Source organism: Stegodyphus dumicola, chromosome 4 (assembly GCF_044657685.1).
Source record: "Stegodyphus dumicola isolate Sdum_Otavi_A_Nest chromosome 4, ASM4465768v1".
In the NCBI taxonomy this organism is placed as follows: Eukaryota; Metazoa; Arthropoda; class Arachnida; order Araneae; family Eresidae; genus Stegodyphus; species Stegodyphus dumicola.
In genome coordinates, this window is record NC_140771.1 from 213,370,818 (window position 1) to 213,398,636 (window position 27,819).

Sequence of the window (27,819 nt, forward strand, 5' to 3'; positions counted from 1 at the left end):
ACTTCTGGGGTTTTATATATTATATTTTATCTGGAAATAATTCATGTGTTTGTTTTTAAGAAAATATAGTTTAAGGGACTAATTATGTACTACGTTACCAGTTTCTGAGAAACTTGCTTCTTGAAGTAGCCATTTCATCTTGTTTTACTTATTAGTATGTGTAACATAAATGCAACTTGATTTTCAACAGGAATAATCTCAATGAAAGCATCTCTACCTATCCAGGTCGCTTCAAAAAAACTTTGTTATTATAGATTGACTACCTATATTTGTAAGTATCTTACTTCATGACAAATTTTCAGATTTTTGAGTAAACTATTGCCAAAGAAGGTCTTGTAATTAGTAGTAAGTTCAGTTCTCTGTGATGCTGTTGTTATTTTGAACTCACCAAAATAAGTGTATGCAGTGCAAAGAAGTCCAAAATCCAGAATGATCTAAAAATCCAAACTTCCAGCAATTTTTGTGTGTGTGTGCGCGCTTAATATTTTTCACAATAAAACATGGAGTCCTAATTCTTAATTTCACTTTGCAATTGCACTAAATAAATTACCTCCATATTGAAGAAACAATTATTTATTAGCATAAATATGTATGAGCAATAATTGGGCTCCAAAGCCCTGTTTTTTCTTGGCATAAACCAAACATCAAAACATAAAATTCTACATCAAAATGTTGTTGGTTTTACGGGGTTCGTATGGTCCTTAAAAGTCCTTAAGTTTTTTGGAATCAATTTTTGGTCCTTAAAAGTTTTTAATTTCGGTCAAAATCGGCAGAAGGTCCTTAATTTTAATGATCTGAAATTTCTGTCTGTTTTTTCCATTGTCATTTTGAGTGTGAATTAGCATTTTGGAGGAATATTTTTCTCAATTAGCTGACAAATATTGTAATCTTTTGAATGGGTAAATGCGTTTATGGATTATAAATTGTTCCTATTTCTAATATAAATATTGGGATAGAGTTTCTGAGCAAGAAGTGCAACACAAGCATTTCGAAATGATTTCATTTTTTATAGTGAAGAGCTCTTAACTTTTCGCTTTTGGAGATATGAATTTTTTTGTTAAATTGCTCTAAATTTAGCAACATTTTTGCGATTTTAAGATAAGTTTCTATAGAAAATTTTTAATTCCAAGATCTGGAAATTTTTCGACGATTTTTTAGAACATTGATAAATTTCATTAAAATAATGGTAATATATTGTAATTACATTAAGAAATAACATTGGAATAAGGCATTTTTTTTATTTTTTGCTGTTGTATTATAAAGTTCCATTTTGGCCACTTATACAATATTTTAAATCTGAAAAATAAGCAAGGTCACTAGACACAAGCATAAAATATCAGAAATGCTTCTTATCTTATCATATGGACAGGCATTATAGAAAAGAATTGTTTATTAATAAAGAAATTGAAAACTGACAATTTAAACTATTCCTCTAATATGTCTTAATGCATCATAGGCACTAGGCATTTTCCCACCTGATACAATCTCTGTGGATTCTAAAATCTGCTGCCTGGTGCCTTTCTAAATTCTGCTTCCAATGCCTGTTCTAAATTCTAAAATTTTTACATTTCTCGATTTTTGTTGCTCGATGTGTTATTAAATTCTAAAAATTCTGTCACAATAGCTTTGTAAAAAAAAGACGCATAAATGTTTTGTTGAGTGTTGTTGCTACAAAACATAAATATTTTGTAGCTTTTAATGTATAATTATCCTAATATCGTTTAAGATTCAATGCCATAAATTACATGTATTTTAAACTGTGAAATTTTATTCGATTGTGATTTAATAACCTTACCGTATATATTTCATATTTCTTCTGAATAATCATATTACTAAAGAAATAAAATTAGCAGCTTTCTCTATACATTCTAAATGCATTTAGTGTTTTTAGAATAACAGAAATCTTTAATAAAATCCAAAAATTCTAAAATGGAAAGGAAATGTGGAAGAAAGAAACTGAATGCATTAAGAGAAAGGGAAATTATTCTTCAAAGATATGTACAGATATTATTATGTAGATTACCCAGTTGTTTACAATTTCAGCCTTTATTATAATTTTCCATTTCTATTTTCTCACCAGAATGCAAATCAGTTTTTAAACTGAGGTTTAAACTGTTGTTGCTACGAAACATAAATATTTTGTAGCTCTTAATGTATAATTATCCTAATATCGTTTAAGATTCAATGCCATAAATTACATGCATTTTAAACTGTGAAATTTTATTCGATTGTGATTTAATAGGGTCTTTTTTAACAAATATTGTTAAAAAATAAATAAAATTTAATAGTGCCCATGTAAATCCATAATGACTGAGGTTATCTAATACGTAATTTAATTACTTATAACCAGGGCTGTGGAGTCGGTAGAGAAAATGACCAACTCAGACTCCCGGAATTTTAACTCCGACTCCTTCATATATATGTGAACATATACACATGGGCACAGCTTATTTTTTTATTATAAAAGAAGTAATAGATGCTACAGAAAAAAAAAAATTGATGCTTAGCAAATTTTTTATATTAATTAGCATTTATTATGAAATGGAAAAACTGGCATTAGTAATTTCTAAGAATCAGTAAAACTTAAACTATATTATCTGAGTTACAACCCCTGGAACTCTACAAGAAACTATGACACTAACTGCGTCAGACAGAGCCCAGATAACTTTCTAAACTTGCAAACTGGGCTTACGTCAGGTCTTTTAGGTTTGTTCTGATCAGCAGATCTCTCTTTAGGCAAGCAGGAGCGGTGACAATAGCCAATCTTTTGTTTTGAATTATGCTGATTGTGATTTTACTTTATGCTGCTTGACATAAGATCTACTTACTAAACCCCTAAACTGAGCAAGTATGTGACAAAATAAGACATTAACAAAAATCAACGTAAAGCTAACTGTTAGAAAATCTAAATAAAATGTCACTTTTCTTCTTTCAAATATATCCAATTATTATGAGTGTAAAATATTTAATGCTACTTGATAAATTTTTATTAATAATTATGTTAATTATGTTTAATAATAATGCATCCGACTTATGAATCTGTTTTATTTTTAGAATGGTATTACAAAAGTGAAGTTCAGCATAGATAATATTTTTAATTGAATTTATTCAGTTCCCAATTGCTTATAGGTCCTTAATTTTTTCATTAATGGTCCTTAAAAGTACTTAATTTTCGTGTGCAGAAATGTGTACGAACCCTGTTTTATCTCCGTTGAGTAACTTATATCCCTGACACCAATCTGATGAATCATTAATTAATTATTTATTTATTTTATTTATTATTATTATTTTTTTCTTTCATCATCGCATGACTCGCAACACCTGGCAGCTTAAATGACTTGTGTAACTATATATATATATATATATACAGTACAAAGTCCGAAATACGGATTCGTTGGGACTTCAGCGATTCCGGATTTGGGATTTTTCCAGATATTAGATCATCAATTTAAATCTGGTAAGATGGCATGCAGAAATTATACAATTAAAAATATGAAATCGTAATTTATGAAATAAAGAACAGTTATGATCTAAAGGATATTACAAAAAAAGCTTAATATGTATTTGCTTACTTTCTTAAACATTTCCTTCAATGTAGGTTGTTTGTTTAAGTTGCTTCCACATAAAATTTTAAATGTTTCTTTTTCTTTTTTCTTATGTAATATAACAGTTGACCTTCCAATGCCATACCTCCTCGCATAATTTTGAGACGGATATGCCTTTATCCATTTTTTTGCAGAAATTTTACTTTTGTTTAATAGACATCGAAACATGGTTTCGCTTTGTAGATCCTTTGGCAGCTCCAAAATTGGAAACTCTTTTCAACTCGATCGAAAATTTAAGCTTAGCTTTTATTAAACTGCCGTAATAATAACAGTCTGCAAAAAATAATAAGCTGGATCAAATTAGAAGATTAGGGAGCAGCATTGTCTACTTCATTAACTGAAATGCCTTAGAATCAATAAAGATAATTTTAGCCTAGCTTAATAGCGTCCGTTATATGTTATTGGCTGTGTATCACAATATTGGCGAAAGCCATGTTGTTTTGCTAAATTTTTTCTTGCTCCTATTGCATACTGAATTAAGCCTGAATTGTATTAGTTTAGTTATTTACTATACTTACGTTTATTTCTTGCACATGTTTGAAACTAATATGAGTCCTGAATAAATAAACTGTCACATATACTTAAGGCTTTATCTCGGGTCGGCAGTAGATACCGCCTGGTGCAATCTGTATGGGTCATAATTTTTTTTTTAAGGTCTAATTTTCTCCGTGCCTAAACTTTGGATCCCAGTGCTTTCCCTAAACCATAAAAAACGTCTCATCCCGTAATTTTGCCACTCAGTGCTTACCCAAATTCCAAAAATTTTGTCTTCCCTAAATTCTGCCGTCCAGTGCCGATATATTCTGCCGCCGCTTCTGGGTTTATGGTGAATGACATATCAGTTATGGAACTACTCTGATATGCGCCCTCAAGTCACCGAATTTCTCGCCAAATATTTTTGGCGAGAAACTTTACGCTGCCATATTACTATCTAAATTTTTTGTCTACATTTTGAACTTTTAGCCTAAAATGTCTCCAAAAACGCGGTTTTCGCACATGCAAAAACTACGTTTTGAACACACAATTTAGCTAAAAATCCGAAACAAAAACAAAAAATTTAGATAACGAAAACGTAAAGTTTCTAACCAAAAATATTTGACAAAAATCCATGTACACAGCGACATGTTTTAACTTAAATCTACGAATTGCACAATGTAGGCAACGAACGAATCTACAAACTACGCACACCTCACTTTAATAAATTAACGTAACAACAATAAATTTCAAAGAATATCATGTACACAGCATCCTGTTTAAACTTAAAAAAAATTCTACGAATTGCACTATTTAGGCAAGGAAGGAATCTACGATCTACGTACTCCTCGCTTTAATAAAATAACATAACAACAACAAGTTTCAAATAATACCATGTACTGTTTTAACTTTAAAAAACATCTACGAATTGTACAGTCTAGACACTAAACAACAAAATAAACTAAAATAAATTTCAAACAATTTGAAAAAAACAACAATAACGAAGAACCAATGAACATAACATTCTACAAAATAAGAACAAGAATAAAATAAAATGCACTTACCATGAATTAATGCGTTTTCGAATAGCAGAAATATAAATTTCATACTGCCTTTAACATGCCGCCATGTAACCACTATCGTATTTACATAACAGCCAGACACACTATCCAGAAAATTTATACTATGGTTCACAAATAAATAAAATCACAAATCCCTACTTCTATCATGCACTGCCATTAAAAATAATCTCCCAGACCCTCTTTCCACACTTCCAAATACCCACTACCCCTCAACAGTATAGCCACAATCATATTTCCTTTCGCCGAACTTCAATTCAACAACTACCATTTTATCTTTCCCTCCGATCTTCTCCAACACAGAGGCGAACCAACGAGCTCCAGCGAAAGATTTTTCAACGTCAACAGGGTTGCCATAGAACACACAATCGCGCCAAAAACCAGCGCAGAACATATATCGCCACATTTGGTGAAATTAGGGCGTATATTAGAGTTGTACCTCAGTTATTCTTAATTAAAATAGCACTAAATGTAATCATTTGGCCTATGAGTTTCATTAAAAAATATCTGTTTTTAGCGTATGAAAAGAAATTTTTGTTGAATTTTTCCTTGTCAACATTTCTTAGAGCATTTAAAAATCTATAACCATCACTAAGCATAATGTTAGCATAAAAGGTTTCCATATTCTTGTTTTTCAATAACTAATATAAAAAAGTTTAGACATCACTGCATGAGTTATTACTGAAGCTGTCATGTATTGATAAATATGCAATGATGAAAGCAAAATATAATAAATAATGACTCGCCAGGTCGGCATCAGGAATATAAAATAGGTGAATGTTTTGGTTTGAGCTGTACGCCAAGCAGATACTCAGCTACAGAACCAAATTATTAATTCGCAAATTTATGCTTACATGATTGTTTTTTCGTAATGAGGTATTTTATTTAGAGCCTAAGTGAAATTAAGAATCGGAATTTTTAAGTGAAAGTCTCCACATGTTTAATTATAGAAGGAAAAATCAAATGCATGTGCAATGATGCATTTAAAAAAGAATTGTTTGTGGCTTTGAGGTCCAGATTTTAGATCATTCCGGATAATGTACGTCCAGATATCGGACTTTGTACTGTATATACAATTGGATTTCCAAAAACCATGGTAACCTTTTATGTTAACATTATGCTTACTGATGATTACAGAGTTCAGCTAACTGCGCATTGAAATGTTGAGTGTATTGATGACTAAAATTTAACAGTATATACTTCAGCTAACCTTTCAGCAAAATGTTATGTTGATGAGAAGAAATTTAACATAAATTTCTTTCCATGTGCCCCAAAAAAATTTGTAAATGACACTCATATGTCAAAAAGTTACACTTAATGCTATTTGAAGTGAAAATAGCTTACTTGTCATTCAGATAAACCCCGGACTGGTATGGCTATAGCGGGTGGCAGAATTTAAAAAACGTTTTTAAAACACATAGAAGAGCACCAAGCAACTTAGAATTTAAGGAAGGCACTGAGATATAACATTTTTTAATTTAGAAAAGCTATTGGCAACAGAATTTAAAACACGCAGTGACTGCACTGGGTGGCAGTAGTGCAGGGCCCTGGATTAGCATTAGGTATATGTGGGAATTTATTTATTAGGGTCTCAGGTAAGCCTTAAGCATGTGCCTTCCTTATAGACATAAGTATAATAAATAGCATAACTACGAGTATTTTAATTCAGGTTTAACTTTATCTGTGTGTGATAGAAGGTAGACAAAATTTAGCAGAATGATATGTTCTTAGTCACCTATCTCATGATGCATTTCCAATAGTGTATAATATATGGTAGTTAAGCTTTATGCTCATCACCTCAAGTTTGAAAGTTTCAGTGCAAGCAAAAAGTAAAATTTTCTAGTTAATGGAATTTTGTGATATATCACCAATAATGTATGGCGGATCGCCCCATATTTGAAAGTTTTCATATATCACAAACAAAAAGTGGAATTTTCCAGTTAATGGAGTTTGTGAAGAAATGAGGAAAAGGATAAATAAATGAAGATAGTATGACAGAAGATTTTCATTGTGATGGGAATGCCTTAATTGTCAATCATTTAACAGATGCCAAAATCTGTAATATGGTTCTAAATTCAGAAAGTGACAAAGAGGCTGTTGGAAGCGAGTAAATTTTGATTGACGGTTTAGTGGGAATTTTTGACATGGAAATTACAGGACATAAAGATTGAAACTTTATAATTGAACAAGAAATTATGTCTATCTATAGAATGAAAAAAAAAAAAAGTATTAGCACAAAAAAAGCAACTTAAACAACTTACAGGAAAAGACATGTTTAATAAAGTTTTTTTTTTTTTTTTTTGTGTGTGTGTGTGTGTGTAAATTTTGGTTTCCTTAAGGTAATGCTTCATTGTTTTGTAAACCACTATTCATATTTTTAATTTCATAATTTCTACATGTTATCTAACTATATTTAAATCGATGATCCATACTTGAGATTTTGCAGTATGAAAAAAAAAGTATTAGCACAAAAATAGCAACTTAAACAACTTACAGGAAAAGATACTGCAAAATCTCAAGTATGGAATCGTCAAAATCCTGATGAGTCTGGATCTTGGACTTTGTACTGTATCCTAGGTAATCATAAAATAATATCAGATGTTCAAAGCCATGTAGTAAGTAATGTATTGGATAAAATATAATGAAATTTTGTGGATTACACTGTGAAATATGTCGTTCCAGTTTCTTAGATATAAAAAGAAATTGCCTTCATGTAAAGTTTTGGCATTATGAAAGTGTAGTATGAGTGAATAATTGTGAAATGAGGTACCATGCACCAAATTTTAACAATACAAGGCAATATTTATTGTTCAGTACAAATAAAATTCAATGTGAACATCATTACAGTGTTCCATGAAATGAATGTGTTGGATGGTGTTTTCCGCAGTGGCTTTGATTTTTTTAACTCGTAATGTTATTCAGTTGATTTGTGATATTAAGAACAAAGCTTAAGCTACACTTTTAAGAATTCCTGCACAGCATTAAGTCATAAAGATTAAAGCTAAACAATCTTCATGGCCATGTCATGGGAAATGCATAGCTGATGATTCTGATAGCAAAGAAATGTTGATGCAAATTTATTATTTATTTTTCTACCTGAAACTGATGCAGGATGTTGCACCATCACTGATGAAGATTGAAGAATCAAGAATACTCTGATTGGTTGTAGTACTATAAATTTCTGGGGCATGTTGGCAAACCTTCTCTCATTGATAGAACAGGTCATCATGCACTTAGCAAATCTCTTCCTAAAAATGAGTACTGAGGGTGAAGAATGCCATAAGGATGTACTACACTGTGATTTATGGCAAGTGGGGAGAGTTCTGCAGACATATGTGAGGATTAGTTGCAGGCCAAATGTAGCAGATAGTATGCATTAATATTATCATTCAAATGCAAGTTTGCTTCATCATTGCATGTAATCTATCACGTAATAGATGCATGAAGTTGAAGATGTGTGACACAACTATAATACACACTAGCAATATCAAAGAAAACTTGATTTGGATGGTCACAGAATAGGTGCATTTTGTAAACAGGACATATTTTATAGGAGAAAAGTTTTAATAACTGACACAGAATTTGGATTAAGTGTGGAATATTTATATTTGAGATATTGTTTGTGCATTGCTGAAATCTTTGCATTCATTTCTTATGATGCAGAACAATAGTTTCAACTTCTTTAATTTGCTGCCGACTGATCACTTTGCATCACTGGCATGGTTAATTTATAGAATTCCAGTAGTTTCAACCTGTTAAATCAAAATTTCCCCAGTTGGCAAATTTTGGTACTATTTATTTGAGCAAATTTAAACTCCATTTTCCACCATTATACATTCACAAAATTTTGTTATGTTTCATCCAGGAAATTACTATCTCGGCTGTGAACAACACCTCATGTTATTTTGTTGTCACCTGGTGTATATACAATTCCGTAAAATGGCTATGAAAAAGTAGCATACTAACTTAGGAAAACTTTTTCGAAACATATAGAGATACAAAATGAAGTCAAATGAGAAGGCTTTATTCAATTAAACACAAAATTATATTTGTCCAAAGATGTACTTCCAGAAAAGGTACACAAGCATCATTACAAGCTAGTTTCTGGCTGCTAGCAATACAGCAGTATTATATTCATGGTAGAAAAATAAGTAACAAAGAAAAAACATGGAATAAAACAAAAACTGTTTAAGGGGTATGCATGGAATTAATCCAAGAGGTTGGTGGGGCATTACTAGACCACACAGAGAGTAATAAAACAGACATAAAAAAAAAAAAAAAAAAAAAAAAAAACATGTATTATGACCATCTCATCATGAAAGATCAAATGGTACGGAAGAATGTGCAATGGGAACATCACGCTAATAACAAATATGCTTTAGCTGAAATGCATGCTTCAACGACGAAGCAAGCTGGCAATAGTGTTGATCACTTGTTGTGGCAGTAGTGCCCATTCCTGCAGTGGCATATATTGGAGCTTGTGGTGGTGGTGGGTAAGTGCTAGTACACAGCGACCTGCTATCGACCGTTCAGACATGCTGTATGGAATTCAGGTTCAGTGATCTAGCAGGCCAAAGCAGATGTGGAATGAATTTCATTATCCAGATAACTGCGCACCACCCAAGCTGTATGCGGGTGGGCATTATCGCCCATAAATTTTGCATTGGTACCTATTGCAGCGATAAAAGGATGCACGAGAGGGTGTAAAATTTCATTGTGATATTCGATGGTTGTGACAGAACTACCAGGAATCGTGTAGAGGTTGTAGTGTCCATTTATTGCTGTCCCAACCAATAAAAGCAAGCCTCTTTTTCTGCAATGTCTTTTTTTTATGATGTTTGGCACCCAATAATGTGTCCCTTGCTCTCACCATATCATTGCACTTTGGGAATCATTCTAGATGTTAAACCGAGATTCATCTGTAAAGAGTACATGACCTCAATGCTCTGGTGTCCAAATGCGATGTTCACAGGCACATTTCAGCCATGCTTTGGCATACGATGGAGACAAAGGAATAGTATTTGTTGTTTATTTCTTCAGCCCAAGTATTATTTGACTATCTTCGACATTAGTGTAGAAAAGAAAATATGCCAGTTTAAAATAACATCATGTGTTACTGCATTTTTATTGAAATAAATATCATTTTCATCTAGTTTAACATCATTCTTACATTTTATAATTAGAACCTTTCAAAAGTAGGCGAAGTAGCATTATTAGTCTGGCCTAGATTTTCAGTAAAATTAATATTAATTTTAAGAATTATCCAGTATAGGTTTCTCTTCAAAAAAAAAAAAAAAAAAAAAAACTATTTCAGTGAATGGGAGGAATGCAAAGATTTTACATTGAATGCAGTAGGCGGAGCAAAATTTAAAACAAATGTAGCATGATATGTTGAGGACTGTAGTAATAAAGCGTTGCAAAATAAGATATTTGAGTTTTGAAAGCACAAGGAAAAACTAGATTAGAATTAATATCATTAAATAAAGGAGATAAAATTTTGTAAATATGAAAAGCTGCAAGGAGATCCAGTTCTTCAGCTCAAGAAACTTTATACATAATTTTTGTAGACCTGAATTCAGAATTGTGATTAAGTTTCCAACCATGATTAGCTGTTGAAGATTTGTTTATTTCAGCATTTCAGACAAGATTTATATTCCTTGATGCAAAATTTTAGTATTTTTTTAGTTTGACCAATGTATATCAAAACCACACCAATAAGATTTGCTATAAATTCCCCAAGAATTAAAGTCAGAGGTGGAATCTTTAAGAATGAAACAGGGAAGCTATAGATGATGTATAGACTTTCCTAAAAACGTTGTTTGAGAGGCACATATAGCACAAATAAGGATCCACTGTTATACATTAAGCTATCATTGACTCAGCCTAAGCTCCAGTGGATAGAATCTCACTTTTCTCTTTCAGTGCTATCAACCTCATAAGAATACTGGTGAAATGAATTGTCCCCATTCTACAAAGAATGAATATCCCAAGAATTCTAGTCATGAATATCCCAAGTTTTATCTGAAACCAAATTCAGCAAAATAAAACAAATTACAACACCAACAAGTCTTTATGGAGACTATCACTATTAATAGCACTGAACCTGAACAAGCTTTCAGCTCAATGAACAATATTTGTATAGCAACAAAATCTATTATTTGTACAATATTTCAGGTTTTATGACCAGTCTCTCACTGCATGAATTAGATTGGATTTTTCTTAAATAGTAAAATGTTCATAACTTTTTAGATTTTATATGAATCTAGATTTCAAGAATCTGAGCAAATTAAAAATTAATAGTATTTTTCCCTTTTTCGATTATTACAAAATGTGGGGCAGAAATATGATTTGGTTATTATTTTATTTGTTATATCATGGATATACTGAAATTCTAGGATTGTAATTAAGGGTTATTTATGAGAATAGCCAAAGCAACAAAATTACATATTAGAAAATATTAATTATATTTTGAAATTACACCATTATAGAACAAAGGTGTAAAAAAATTTTTTTTTCAGTGTAATTCTCTTGGCGAATTTCTTCATAGGATATCAGTACCCCAGCAATACATAGGTAGTAGATTACAATTTATACTGCTTAAAATGCTGATATTTGCAATATCTGTTATGCATGTAGTTTCATAGTGAATGAAGTGTTTTTAGAATACATTCAGCAATAAGTTTTAGGGGGCTGACATGAGCACTTTGCATGCCCTTTGTTCTTTTTGTTTGCTTATTTATTTATCCCAAGAAAAACACTTCTTGTCTTTCGTAATCATACTTTGATGTATGGTAGTCTTCCTTCCTGAGAACATCATCTGGTTTCCTTGACATTTGTTCAAATAAAAGTAGTGTTTTTTTTTTTTTTTTTTTTTTTTTTTTAAATAATGGAAAAAGCTGCAATGTTTTATAATAGCTGATGAATCAACAATATGATCAAAATTATTTTATTTGTTTAGCTACAGATTAAGCTTTTAGCACCATGGAAATTTTTAGGCATCTTTTGGAGCTAGAAAGAGCTATTACTAAATATATGGATATTTTTATAATTGATGCTTTAAATTCATATAGATTTTCTGAAAACTGTTTGAGTAATCATTTAATTGTAACTAATTCAATATGAGAAAGAATTTTTGAAGCTGCAGTCAAACTTCTACAAATATTTCCTAACATTCTACTTTGACTTTTCATAGCTATTCATTTATAATTAGCATTAGACAGTTTGATGAAAGACATTAATGAAATTAGTAATTCTGAAATATTAACTTGTTATTATATGCTGTTTTTTTTTCCTAATCCCCCCAAAATCAATGAGAATGAGTGAAGATCTAGGTGTCAAAATATTAAAAATCATCTGTGGATTTGGAACACAACAGGCAGCATGTAGCTTGCAAATAGCTCTTTTTTGATGTGAAGATACTACCAAGATTTATGGCAGTGTTTTGCATCGAACAGTAAGTTTTTTTTTTTTTTTTTTTTTTAACTAACTTTAAATTTGGAATTTTTAAAAAGACCTGCCTTGATTGATACTACGGGAATTATAATATCTATTGCAAGTTTTACAAATTCGTGATATAAGCATTATAAAAGCTAATTTCTTAACCATAAGAAAAATAATATTAGTAATTTAAAAAATATTATGAATAAAAATTAGTTGTATATTAAACCCAATGGAATTTGAAGGATTAACAATTGAAATCAAGAATTAAATTCTACATCCCCCCCCCAAAAAAAATAGTAAACTCTCTGGCAGTGTTTTTGAAATTATAAAAATTAAAAGTAATTATAAAAAGGAAAATGTTGGAAGAATTAACGGTGGTTTTGAATGTATTAACTGAGGCAGCTTTAACTGGAAATCTACATAAAAAATTAATAGTGTTGAAATAACTACTTCTTAAGTTTCTGGTATGACAGCTGATGTATGTGCAGGAATGAGACAGGAGAAGGGTTAAAAAAACCTTTTATTAAAACTGTTTAAAATTCACAATGTGTCGACTTGACACTAACAAGCTATGCTTCACTCGGGTGGTAACTCAACTAACAAGAACTAAACTAAAAATTCAAAGATATCAACAAGCAGTAGAGTTTTTCTACAAGGCTCGGATAATCCTGTTACCTAAAACCATGTCGACATACTGTTACGGCACTTTAGCCAGCAGTATTTAAATCTTTTTTCATCAAGGTAGAGTATTTGCATTCCTTCATGCATGCTACCAAATTGAAATATTCTGGCATTGACAATTAGGGGAATGAAGGCTTATAGGAAAGTGTAAACTTAACTGGTTAGCCAAAATAAATATAAATCCCTACAGTGTAAAGAAAGCAGAGTCTTTAAGGAGTCTATCACTATTTAAGCACTGAAGCAACAATGAACAATATTTCTACAGCAGTGAGAGCTCTGGTTGTGCAACGTATTGCAGATTTGGTGACAATATCTTTAAAAGGAAAATATTTAACAGAATTTTGAAGGCCTAGACTTTTAAAAATGTTTCTGGAAAATCATTGCTTAGCTAACTAACCTTTTTGAAGATCATTGATGTGAAAGAAGAGGAAAAGAGTGTGTCGTAACTTCTGACGGAAAGTGTGTTGCAAAATTAAATTTGCTCATTATATTATGATTTTTTTTCTGGTGGGGGGAATAGATGGGTTTATGTACAGCTTTTGTATTTTTTGTTTTTGTAAAAAGTAAAGCATTTCATTATAATTTAATGTTTTGTATTTATAAAGTGTAAGCCTTTTGTAAAAATTTTCATAACTCACTACTGTGTGCAGCTAACAAAAAACACCCAGTGATAGTAAGTTGACTACTGGAACTGTTCTTCAGACTGTTTGTATAGCATATGTCTGAGAGTCTTCTATATGTAATCTGAAAAACAGTTGCTTTTCTATGCAGATTTTTTTTATTATCTATTCTGTAATCTATCAGAAGTAATAACTCTTCAGAGTTTGGTGCAGTATGCATAGTGTTTGCTTTTGTTACATCAGTATAAATATTAAAAGACTTTTACAACAAAGTCAGGTCAGTGGTTATCTTAGGCGGCGCTCAGTATAATTATTAAGCTGATCTACAAACACTAGCTTACTTATAAACGGGGGTACTTATTTATTTCAAATGGCGCACACATGTTGTTGATTCATGAAAGAGAAATATGTGGGAGGGGTAGATTCTATCTGTAAAAGCACACCTGAAAATTATATTTAATAAATTTTTTAAACTAGAATTTTATTGTAGTGAATCATTCTATATGCATTCTAATTTAAACTTTTTTTATAACTAGTGCTATATATATCAGCAAATCTTCAGTTTCTCTCCTTTTAAAGAAGTCATGCCTCTGTGTAGAGAATCATCTTAATTTTTCACTTTTTTTTAAAATTAATTTAAATGTCACTGTTTTAGAATCTATAATTTTGCTGATTAAAAAAGAGATAAGCTAGATTTGAAAGTTTTGTGATGCCTGAGGTTTTCCTCTAGAATCAGTGCCTGGGTAAATTTGAAATTTTAATTTTGTAATCAATGCCCTATCATATCAGTTTGAAGGTTCTAATTTTATTCTAGTATTAGTTCTTTTTTATTAAAAATGTTTTTACATTCAGAGTAGGTGTACGTTGGTTTTCAATACAGTTAATCTTGAAAGTTTTGATGAACTGAGAATGTTAACTTAGAAGCAGGGTCCAGAGAATTTTAGAAAAAAATATGTGTATTTATGTTAGAACAAAAGTAATAATATACATTTAAATGATGCAGTTTTAAAAAGAATAATCTTCCTGAAATAAGATGATAGAACATTTCTTAAAACATGCTGACATATACCTTAATGTGCATAAAGAATTTGTCATTTTAATAAGGATATACATACAGTGCAACTTCAGTATCCATTCTACATTCTTGGACATGTACCAAACAAACTTTTCCAATAACAAATAAAGGGAAAATAATTAATCCATTCTTATACAAAAATCCTGTTTGATACTGTATTTAAATGAAGAATTGGATATAATACTTTACATATAGTGGCTCGAAGTTGTTTTCGGACACTTGTGCTTCCCAGCTTTTTCATATTTTTTTAAAAACCTGCTTGGTTTCAAAAAAGTTATTCAAAACATTTTTGGTTAAAAAAAATAACTGTAATGTCCTGAACTTCTAAATGTCCTGAAAATGAATTCACCTGAGTATTCGGACACTTTGAACAAGAAGTTTATATTTAATAAAAAAATGAAAATAATGGGACATTTAATATTTTGTTGGATATTCTTGAGCTCAAATTACACTTTTGATGTATTTGGCATGGATTCAAGTAATGTTTTACATGTAAGAATGTTCTATTTTGTACTATTCTTCTGTTAGAATTGCATAACTCATTCCATATGTGTTCAATAAGATTTAAGACTGGACACAATGGTGGAACTTTGGCAATTTCGAGATTGCTGTATAATAACCTCAAGGAAGCATTTAATGTTATATGTTTAGGATCGTTATGCTGATAGAACCTGAATGTTCTTCCCCATGCTTTCAGTTTTTCATTAAGAACCTTTATATATTTATACTCATCAATATAATTTTCTATAAAATGTAAAATTGTTTTAATATGATAAATCCTTACTTACCATGGATATTTTTTTAACACTAGGCGTATTTTTCTTGTTGACGAAGAATTTTCTTCTTGATGATAATCCTCTGTATCCACATGCTTCAGTAATTCTTCTAACAGTTTATAGGTTAGCTTTAAGTGTAAATTATTCTTCTAAGTTGATTGTAAATATCTGGTCTTGGTTTGATCATTCATAGAATAAATCTTCGATTCCTTCATATAAGCTTGAAATGTGATCCAGACTCCATTGCAATTTCAACAGTTCCACACAGTTTCCATCGTTTCATAACACATGAAAATAGTTGAATGCTTTACAGCTAGCATTATTTTATATTTCAAATACTTTTTACAATCTTTAAAATGATGAATAGTTAAATTTCTAACAGAAATTATACTTCATTTGTAGCTTCCTAGCATGTTCATTTAGGTGTAGAATTGCTAAATAATTTCCAAATGCAGACAGTAATAATTCTTTTGATGTATTTTTATTTAAAAAAAAAATTATAAAAAGAAATTTCATCCATCAAAACATCTCAATAAATGTTTCACATGTCTGAATTGATTCACGTGAGTTGCCTACTAATGTGTTTTGAATAAATTATTTTTAATTTTAACGTAAAGAAGAAAAAAAAATGCATTAGGAAAAAAAATTAGAATCTATGTTTCAATAGTTATAACAAGATCTAAGCAAAAAAATATAAAAAAACTACAAGTGTTCGAAAACAAATGTGAGCAACTGTAAATGCTTTTCTGTTATCCAGATCAAAAATAAGTTTTCCACATGCTCTAACATCTCGAATCTTTAATTGGTAGTTAATTTCATCCCCTTCACAACACTAGTTGATTTAATAGTGTCTTTGTTTTCCACAATTGTATACATCATTGTCCTTGCCGTGCAGTGTGTAATAGCCCAAGTCCCAGATATGCATGTCATCTACATACTTTTCAACAGTCTTTCTCTCTTTTTTTTTTTTTTTTTTTTTTTTTATGATTTTAATAATTTTTTTTTCATTGCTTGATTACTTTCATTAACTTTCCTAAAACTCATTGTTAATGAATTTACAAAAAAATTACATGAAAAACACAAAATCACTTGAAAATTCAGAGTAATAGGGTTGGTTCTTTATTGAATATTAGCAATAGGTGTACTGATGCTCATGGGCAGTTGTAGCATTGTCTTGAAAGAAGCAAAATGTAATGTGTGCACTTGTGACTCGACAAACTTGAGTCATATTCCAAACAAAAATTTTTGCATCCAAACAGAAGACACACAAAATTAGATGTATATCAAGGTACCTCTATATTTCATAACTAGTTATTATGATAGTGTGAAATATGCATCTGTTTTTTGCTTCATTAAAAAGTTGTCAGAGTAAAGGAAAAGATTTTCCTATATAAGTGATCGATTTCACCTGAAGTTATTAAATGTTTTCAATGTGAATAATTCTCTTTTAGCTTATGCATAATTAAGAAATTATTGTGTATGGTTACAATGGTAGAAGATGTTAATGAAATGGAGGAAGTAATGTGGATGTTGTTCAGATGGGGGGGGGACATTCTCTGTGTATCTTAGACACATGTGAAATTTGTAACTTTTTTCTGTTTAGTTTAAAGCAATTAACACAAAAAATTGGTGACTCACCATTTCAAAATCTGAAATGAAAGTCCCCCTCCCAATTAGTCTTCCTATCAAGTTCCAAAAATCTTTTTCCATTTTGTATTGAATTTGTAAGAATTGTAGCCTTATTTTGAAAGGAAAGGAATATTAATTTTTTATGTCTCTTTTAATTTAGTTTTATTTTAAAAAGTTGTGCCTCATTAATAGAAAATTGGTTCCAGATTTTGAATAGATTTGTAATTTAAAATTAAGCTATCTTAATAATTGGAAATTAAAATATACTGTATGTCTTGAGATATTTTGGGGAAGAGATGTGTAATTTAACTTTGCTTTTATTCATAGTGGAATTATTTAGTTTTATAAATCTATTTTATACCCTTAATAACATAATCATGCTTACATATGCTCTCTGATCTAATTTTCTATAATTTCTAATTTTTGTAGCTTCTCCTTTTGTATTAAAAAAAAAAACTAATTTTGGAAATATGCTATTAATAATTAATACATTCCTTTTAATTTATATTTTATAACACAAAGTAAGTATATTGTCTTTTATAGTCATAAACCATATTCTGAAAATACTGTGTCATACAATTAAATTATTTAAAAAAATACGAGTTAATGTACTGGAAATCTGTTAATTTCAAAAGTGAAAAATTTTGTGAATATTTTTAAAAATCTATATAGTATTTTCTGTCATATGTAATATATGATAAATTTCTAAAAGAACCATCTAGCTGTTTTATTTTTGTAAAAATTAACACTTTAATATATTGTAAAACTATTCACACAGCTGGAGTTTTTCATTATGAAATTCTTTAACCTTGCAAGCATATAAACCGTAATTTTAGCATTTTTGAAACATAGTAGCTAAAATCACATAGTTATATATTAAAGTTTTAGTAATTTTTAAATATTTTTTTAATTCAGGTTATCTAAATTAAAAGCTGGTGATCGCGGGATGAGGTCTTAGAACCTTAGAGTTTTCAGAGTTGCATATGGATCTGACATTTTGTTTATGGTCAATAATGCTTGTCCACATTGAAGTAACCTCGTATTGACAAATTATTTAAAAGTAAAGACATTGAGCAAATACCATGGCCAGCAATATTTTCTGATTTTAATATTATAAGGAATGAAACTGGCATGGGAAAGCTGAGCTGCATGGAAACATTCTCCTGGTAGAGATGTAAATGCCCTGAAGACTGCGTAGCTGGAGTTGTGAAACTAAGTTTGTCAATTTGTGGTTAACAGTGTTATTGACAGCATAAAAACATGTGATACATGCGTACAAGTCGAGGGAAATCACATTTCATATAACATTCAGAAGCTGCCATCAGAATGTTTTCTGAATTATTCTCCCCCTCCACTCCCCATGATTTCTCCTTGTTATTACCATTTTTATTATTTCATGCTACAGTTCTGTATGTGTTATCCCCCCCAAATTCTCCTTGTAATATATCATTTTTATTGCTTCATGCTACAGTTTTATCTCGTATGCAGGGAGCTCTTGAATTTTTTCCCTTTTGTATTTATGCTATGTATATGACGTTATGTGTCATTCCACACAAATTTATAAAATTATAATTCTCAGTTTCTAAGAAATCCATGATTCATGCATGTAAAGATCATTTTGGACATTAGTACATTACATTTTCTTCAAAAAATAGTGTGCTTTCTATATATTTCCATGTAAAAAATCATATCCGTTAAAAAAAAAAAAAAAAAAAAAGTTATTGATTCTTCAAAAAATTTAATACAAATTAAAGAACTCTTTGGTTCTTTCTTAGCATAAATTAGCAGCTGAATTGTCAAACATGGATGCTTATATTGAGAGACATCAAGAAAAGTATATAGCTAATGCCAAATAAGCCACATTGTGATTTTTTTTTTTTTTTTTCCAATGGAATTACTTCATCCAACGTGGATAAAAAAATCCACTATTAGAAAGATTCAGAGAATTTAATTTAAGGATGTCCATATAAGGTAGTAACAGTTTTAAGTAGTTTCCATAGTTATTTTTTTTAAATATTAATAGAAATTTAAGAAATATCTTTACTGTATATGTAATTGGAGTTTTTTGTGTGTTAAGAAATTATAATTTATGGTTATAAAAGATCCTTAACTCAATTGTCTAAATAGCAGTTAAAGATTTATATTGCTTGAAAAGTAATAGAGCATTATTTGATCAGAACAAAATATTTAAAGTAAATTAAAAAGTGTTGTTTTATTGTTAATAACTGTGTTGTCATATTATATTTATTCTTGCGATATTGCGGGCAGGTAAAAGAAAAGTACCGAAAATACATCGCTTATTCTATTCAACAGTTCGGTTAAAATGATCGAGCTTATAGAATATTTTTTTAACTAATGTAAAGCAATCAAATAAGGTCAAAATGGATTATAAAAATTACCAAGTGGAGTTAAGTCACCAAATAGATTAGTTTTGATTTCAGTCGACCATTTAAAAATTTGGTTTACGTAAAATTTGAACAACTTTATCGATTGTGAGCAATCAGACATAAGTTTTTCTTTTTCTTGAGAAAAAAAAATAAAACCACAGATTTTTTTCCTTTACTGTTGGGAAATCCCCCTGAAGTCCCACTACAGCTTTTTTTTTTTTTTTTCCTTAATTTAAAATTTTGTTATGTTCTCTTCCAGTTAGGAATGCTTTCCGACTGTTAAGATTAAGGGCGCAGCAAATGTCAAATAATTTCCAAAAACGTTGTGCACAATTTATAAATGAAAAGTTTATTACAAACTTTTGCAATTTCCAAATTATTAATTTCAAAATATCTATTTATTTGTTTTTTGATATTTTCATATTAAATTAGGTAAATCGTATTGTTTTGAAAGAAATTTTGTCTCGTTTAATGTTATCAGTATAGCCGAGGACAAGTGTGATCATATTGAGCGGTACCAGCTACAGTAGTTTAGAACTGCTGATGTAGCGTCATAATTTGTGAACACTTTTGGCTCAATAGATGGCGCAACAGCTGATGCTTCTCTCTTGAAGTTGGAAACGTTCTTACATAGATGGTTTGCTAACAATTTTGAGTTCACAGTAGTTTATATTGCTCATCTTGGACTTTATAGTCATGAGAAAAGAGCTGCTAAAGTCTGCAAATAAATATATTTGGATTGTAATGAATTTTTACAAAGCATTTAGCATTTTGGGATTTTCCAGAATTTCAAAATGGTACTTTCCAAGCCCGGAATTGCACAATAATAAAAGAATAAATGCATGTGAATTTTAATTTGCATGCCTTTCTCGGTTTATGAATGTTTTCCGTTTATACACTCTTTTGCAAAAAAATCGAAGCTCCAAGAAGGACTTTTGCGATCGTGACGAAATTTGGTATGCAAAAACATCTTGATCAAACATTAAAATGATCAAAGTTTCAAGGCAAATGAACAGAAATTGCGATCATAGCACGCATTTCTAGTGCGCAATTCGCAAAGTATAAAACCAGTAACAGAGGAGAAAAATTTATCTTTTTTTGTTGCTGCCATTGTAATTCCATAAAGATGCCATTACGACGATATCGAAGACCTTACAGACAACTAAACAACTTCGAACGTGGTCGCATTGTAGGGTTGCGTGGTCACAGGACTAGCTCATAGAGCGTTTCCCCCTGAAACATGCAGTGAGGAGTGATGACGTAGCAATGATGCCACCGAGCGCGGAGATGCAATTGACAACATAGAAATTAGCGTTTTAAATTTGAAGAACCAGCGTTTAAAATGAGCTGTGTGTGAAAGATAGCTATAATTTGGAAGAGACAATGTTACTGCAGTATGCATTTTACACTGAACATTACAAAATTTAATAGTACTTACTCAATTTTAAAATAATAGATAAAGTGCGCTACTCTTAGCATAAAGTTCCTGTTTTTATTTGCAGGGATTTTTTTTTTTTTCTTTAAATGCCTGTTTGTTTCTAATCATTTCTTTATCTGCATGTTAACTAAGAGAACTGTACTACTGCTTCTAAGATAACTATAATAACAGCTATTTAAAATTAATCAAAAAACAACCTTAAATTGGCATAGTTTTAAACATGTATGGTTATATATGGCAAAATTTCTGCTAATCTAAGTTTGAGTTTCAGCCTAATTGTAAATTTTACATTGGCATATTTTTATCCCGATTCAATATAATAACATATATTTTTTTTAATAATTTTGTAACTTAGGCTTACATCAATATTTCATTTAAATAAATACATGTAAGATTCTTATCTTAATTTAGACAAAACAACTTTACTCACAGTACCTAAAATAATTATTTAATTTTTCAAAAGTGGGGGTTAGGGGGCAGGTCTTCTTATGCCAATTACTTTAATATCATACTTTATATATATTTTATCTAGAATGCTAAGCTAACACAAAATCGAATCAATAATAACAGAGGATATAATAAAAATAACTGTAACAATAACTTAACAGAATTAGTTCTCATTTGAAATATGCTTTACGCTATTAACTTCTAAAATGCCATCTAGAAATATTTCAAATCAAAACATAGTATTATATATGCTTACTTGTACAGTCGCAATGCAACTACAAGTTGTTGAAACATTATTTATAGGCTGCCACATTCGAAGCAATCCATATTTTTGCCTTTTGGGTTGCTTTTCTTTGGGAAAAAACATATGCATTTCTATTTAAGAAACGTATTCTAATAAAAGTTCTCACTCTGCAAAATAAACGAATTGCTTCTGTGTTAACTTCAGGATAATATTTCTCCAGTTTATTAATTAAAGAGCCAATTACATGCTTTCCTTTATAGTAAGTTGTACCATGAACTGCACAGAATATGTTTTCGAACTCATAAACTGTATTCATCCGTGAATGAGAAGGTGTAGTCAAACCTCCTAAGGACAATAATTTAATCCATTCTGAATTAAATATTGGTTCATCAGCATTATTTTTAGATATTGTTCCCAATGATGGGTCTTTGTCTCGCACACGATAGGCAATATAACCTGCAACATATGTTAATGCTTCTTTTTCGGCTGTCGAAAATTGTCTGTCGGAATTCAATTCTAATTCCCATGCCATAGGAGAAGGTTCCTCTATGAAATCCAAATCCAAATCATGAATAGTATTTAATGGAAAAGCATCTTCCTCCTCAGTTTTCAAAGCCTTTTCAATTATTATGTATGTTAAATATGAATCAATATTTCTGCTTTCTTTTAGTCATGCATACTTTTGAAGATAAATTTGGCAGCTTATTAGCGAGTATTAATTGCTTTAAGCGGCGTATAACTTCACTAGGTGATGGATGGTCATTAAACCTACCAAGCCCTCGAATCTGACTAAAGAGACTTTCAAGTGCATCCTGAGTTAATCTAGAGGTTAAAATATATTTAGCATCATACGATGATTTCAAATCCTGGTGTAGGCCAAAAAGAGAATTTATTGAAATTATTATTCCTTTTTGGAAAGGCAGTAAGTTGGCTTTTCCCTGAACTCTTAATCCACCAATGACTTTCTTCATTAATTCCAAAACTTGAATTTGTTTTTCATGATGTTCATTTAATCCAAATGCTGCTTTAAGTATTTTATCTGAAGGAGGGTATGTTTTTTCGTACTATTCATAATATCGAAAAAATTATCGATTAACTCAAAGAAGTCTGATGCTTTTTTATCTCCTGTGAGGTGGAGTATACCTTTTGCTGTAGTTCTTGAAAATAATGTTTTCGCTGGAGTGACTTTTTGTCTCTCGTTTCCCTTGACCATTAAATAATTTGGTTTTAGTTTGTGACACAATTTAATTTCTCCTGAATCTTTATTTAAAACCTCTTTAATAATATCAACATTTAAAACAGCTCCATCTTCTAAAACAAATCCTTTATCTAAAAAGTGGTTTCTCAGTAATTTGAGGCAGTGCGCTAAATCTGCAAAAACCCATATTTTTTTCGTTTGGAATACTGGATTTGGAAACTGAGAACTATTAATTGAAATCTGTAACTCTTTCCACAAAGTAGTAGATCCTCCTAAATCAGACACTATTGCTTTCACTTCTACTCCAGATGATTGAATATGTCTTATGAGTGAAAAAAGAAGTTCTTTCTTCATTGGAGTGTTAAAATCAAAAAATATTGGTTGTTTCCACTGCGAAATGAGACCTCTGATTAAAACAAACTGCACTTTTTGAAAAGGACCGAGAATTTGGTCCAGTTTAGAGTCATAGCAGAGTTTAGAATCTATGTGCATTTCGTCGAAACTGAGAACGCATATTTTTTCTACCGAATTCAAATATTGGCATCTTTCCTTCATTACAGCAAGAACATCACTCTGAATTCCTGGACTACATGAAAATTTAGCGCACCATCTCTTTAATGTGCTAGTGCTAGGTAAAGGAATTCCCATTTTTTCTTTCCAAAAATCGTAGCTTTTAGATGACAGAGCTCTTATGACAATGCAACGTGAAATATCTTCACTAGTCCATCTGATTTTTTCCTTCTTTTCTAGCAATGCATTAATCTGCGTCTTTGTAAAAATATGCTTTAGACGTTTTTCCAAATTCTCCGATCTGTTCTGTTTTTTCCTAAATTTCGCTGTTTGGTATTTTAATTTCTGAATTTCCGTTACAAATTTCTTTCTAGATGTCGTCCACCTTCTTTGTCGCTGAGCAAACATTCTAAAATTTTTTTTTTCTCTATTTTCCAATATTTTATTACAATTTTCTAAGGATATTATTTTGTTCTTCAAATTATCAATACATTCTTGTTTATCTTTACACTTAGGGCACTCAGGGATATTGTCACATAGGGCATTGTCACTTGTGAGTTTTATTTCAAAATCATTCACATTTGATTTGTTATTGTCAGCTTCAATTTCGTTCTCGGCCTCAAAATAAATTTTCTTTGGGCTTAATTCGTGTAGTCTTTCAAAAGCACTCTGCATTAGTTTTCTTTTCAAATGTCTCCGATTTCTTGGTGTTATTTCGTTTACTGCACACGATAAATTTACTTTCGGCACAGCATTACATTTCAACAGTTTCTTTTGCGGCAATCCAAGCAAGCGATTTCTCATGTCATCTTCATAATCACTGCACAGAAAATGTTCGCTGCAAATTCTTGCGTTTTTCACATTAATAGAATCTTGTCTTCGACATTTATGTATCCATTCCTTCGTCAAAAGCAAATTATCCTTTGGGAAAGAATGAAATACAATATCTCTTTCTTTCGTATTTCTATAAGTGTTACGGCACGTTGCTACAGCACAAGAAGCCATATTACATAAAGGATACTTTAAATATAGAATTTTAAAGGAAAACTGACTAAAACTATATATATATATATATACACACACAAATTATTTTAAATATTTGCATTATTAGAAAACAAATATGTATGATTAACGTTAATTTGGGATATGCGATCTCCAGAAAATCGTCTCGCAAATGAATGAAACTACAGTTTTAAAGGCGCGAAATCAGAGCAGGTGCAACAGAGACACGTCAGATTACTTCTGGTTCCCCCCCCCTCCATGAGGCTCGCGTCGGCGAGGAGTCGAACAAAGGAATGACCTAGCCCTTCTATTTATCCCTGGCGTGGTCATACCGAGGCCGCCACCTGCAACGTATAGACACTGCTGTGCAAAGATGTTGGCAGTTGCCGACAAAAAAGGCCAAGGAGCACAAATGCGAGGCAAGATAGGATGATTGTTCGCCAGGCCCGAACCGCCCCAACGGTATCATTGTCGACTATTCAACGCACTACAGACACGTCTATACCTCCCTTGGTACCGTCCACCACCTCACAACATTTGTCTGAATTGGGGTTACGTCCACGGATGCCTTTAAGACGTTTGCCTTTGATCCCACAACATCGGCGGAGTCGTCCGGAGTGGTGTCACAGCCGATCATCATGGCTGCCATCAGACTGGCATCGTACAGTGTTCAGCGATGAATCCCGCTTCACTTTTGAAGCAGATGACCACCGTGTTCGTGTCTGGAGAGGACGGGGCCAGCGGTCCCAATCAGCCTTTGTTTTACAAATGTTATCAGTATTTTACTTTGCATACGACCATAACCCCTGGTGTGATGGTGTGGGGTGCTAAGCATGACAGCAGGTCATCTTTAGTCATGCTCTGTACATCTTTAACAGCTCAACGATATTTTGATACCATCCTGCGGCCGGTTGCATTACCTTTCAGAGCACATCATCCTGGGGCCATCTTCGAACAAGATAATGCCAAGCCACATAGCTCTCGCATATCTCTGAACTGTCTCCGTGCGTTTGATACTGTTCCTTGGCCAGCAAGGTCACCAGAGCTTTCTCCAATCGAGCATGTCTGGTACATGGTAGGCCGCCAGATTTGGGCACCACAAAATATTGCAGATCTGGAGCAACAACTGATGAATGCCTGGCGGGAATGTTTCGCAGGATGACATTCGGAACCTTTACCACTCCTTGCCTCGACGAATTCAAGCATGCATTGCCGCTAGGGGCGGTTCGACCAACTACTAATTTGAACACTCAGTGAGTGATTGTGAGCCGTAAACAGGTACTAGGATTTTTAAATCATTTTATTATCTGTGTATGAGCTATACACGTATTAAGTTTCATCTAAATGAACCACTTCCTTCATGGTGCTTCGATTTTTTGCAAAAGACTGTATTTCATTTGTTAGGTCTTGTTAGGAACGTGCCGGAGTCCTATGGAAAACATTTAGGAAAGAGGAACAAGAGTAAACAAATAGACTATTAAAATTATTAATAATTAAAAAATTAAATAGGTAATTATTACCAAATTAATTTTTAAAAATTTAATTAATATCTTAATTATTATTTAATATCAACTATTATTAATTATTGATCAATTATTGTTTAATTAATAGTTATTTAAATTATTAAAATTAACTAAAATGTAAAGAGATAAATTTAAGTTAAATAAGAGATTTTTAGTAGAATTTTATGGCTAAAAGTAAAATTTCTTCTGAAATTGTTCAGTTACATAAAATAAGCGCCGGAGCTATTTCATTTAGGGCTTCGGTGCGCTTCGGCTAGAATTATGATTTATCCCCAAAACTAAAAAGTACCGGAACTGAGCTCCGGCGCAATTTAAGCTGTGGTATTTATTCACACTTTTACAATTCATGAATTTGATCGTATTGGCAGAAAGAAATATGTGCTTTTCGTTAATACGAACTAGCTTAATGAGACTAAAATTAGCAAGGAAGAAATTTATGGTTTGAAACATGCTGGTCAAAATTCAGCAAAGGTCTGAATATCATCTTTTTGTAGTAAGATTGCTCCATACTGCAGGCTCGCATTGTTAGTTTCACATAATAATCAGTACAGTAGTTGTACATTAAATCCAGAGTACAGATAAGGTACAGTGAAAAGCATGATCATAACCCTAATATTGTATTTTACAATAATTACTTGTAATGAATTGAATAAAATTTATCAGATTGAGAATTGTAAAGATCTGCAGTTTGCGTACCCAGCGCAAATTAATGCAGTAATATATTTTAATAGATACAAGTAACTAATAAGCAGTTACTGTCTCTAAGTAGAATGTGAATAATATAGTCACTAGATTTAGCGCAACATTGAGAAAGTTATGTTTATAAAATAGTGAAATGTTCATCATTTAGAATATTAATTATAATATAAACTGAATCAATGCACATAGAATTACAAACCACTCAGCTCATTCAAAAAGACAACGTTAATTAAGATAACTGCAAAATCCACTTAAATTGAAAGTATATGTCTAAACAATTTACCGTTGCAGAGCTGTTTGGGCGAATTTATGAAGTTTTTGATTGTCAGAAGCAAACTTGCTGACAAATTTTGGCTTCATTCTGAAATTTAGAAGTTTGTAATTTTTTCTGTATTACCTGTAAATATTAGCAACTAATATTAATTAGTCCAAAATGTTACATATGCGTGCGTGTGTGTGGAGGGGGGTGATTACGATAAGTGAATGTGGTAGAAAAGGCACCATTACTTTTCAGTCATGGCCAGATGGGGGAAGATGTAGCTCATTCATCTTCCCCCATCTGGACAGCAACAGCTTGAAGCTGTTGCGTCGATGATTGAAAGTTAGCGAAGGCATAACTAGCTTGACGATTGAACACATTTTATTTCTGAATATAAACAACTATTTAGAAGCATATTTTGTAGAAATCATTCAACACTATGAGTGCAGTCTGCACCACATAATTATATTTAAAACGCAATTACATTTTTAGAACAACAGATGAAAACTGAAGAGCAGCGAACAGATGCTAGCTAGGCAAAGAGTCATGCGTAGGAGGTATTGTTACTAAGCGCTATGAGCCTGTAAGCTCGGAATGCTTTACTTGAATCCTGAACACCGATTGGAGAAGACTTTACAGCAATGCGGATCACTGCAGGAAAACAACGACGTCGATGGTGTCTCTGTACTTAAATTAAAATTAGGCATTAAAAGGACTATTTTCAATTTAGTAA

At 31.4% G+C, this 27,819-nt stretch overlaps 1 long non-coding RNA gene across 1 annotated transcript; it reads left to right on the forward strand.

The window, feature by feature from the left end:
• The first annotated feature begins 2,119 nt into the window (after positions 1-2,119).
• LOC146997815 (uncharacterized) lies at positions 2,120-27,819 on the forward strand. The gene is made up of 2 exons (XR_015040875.1): positions 2,120-12,611; positions 27,579-27,819. It is a non-coding gene; the product is annotated as an uncharacterized LOC146997815 (long non-coding RNA).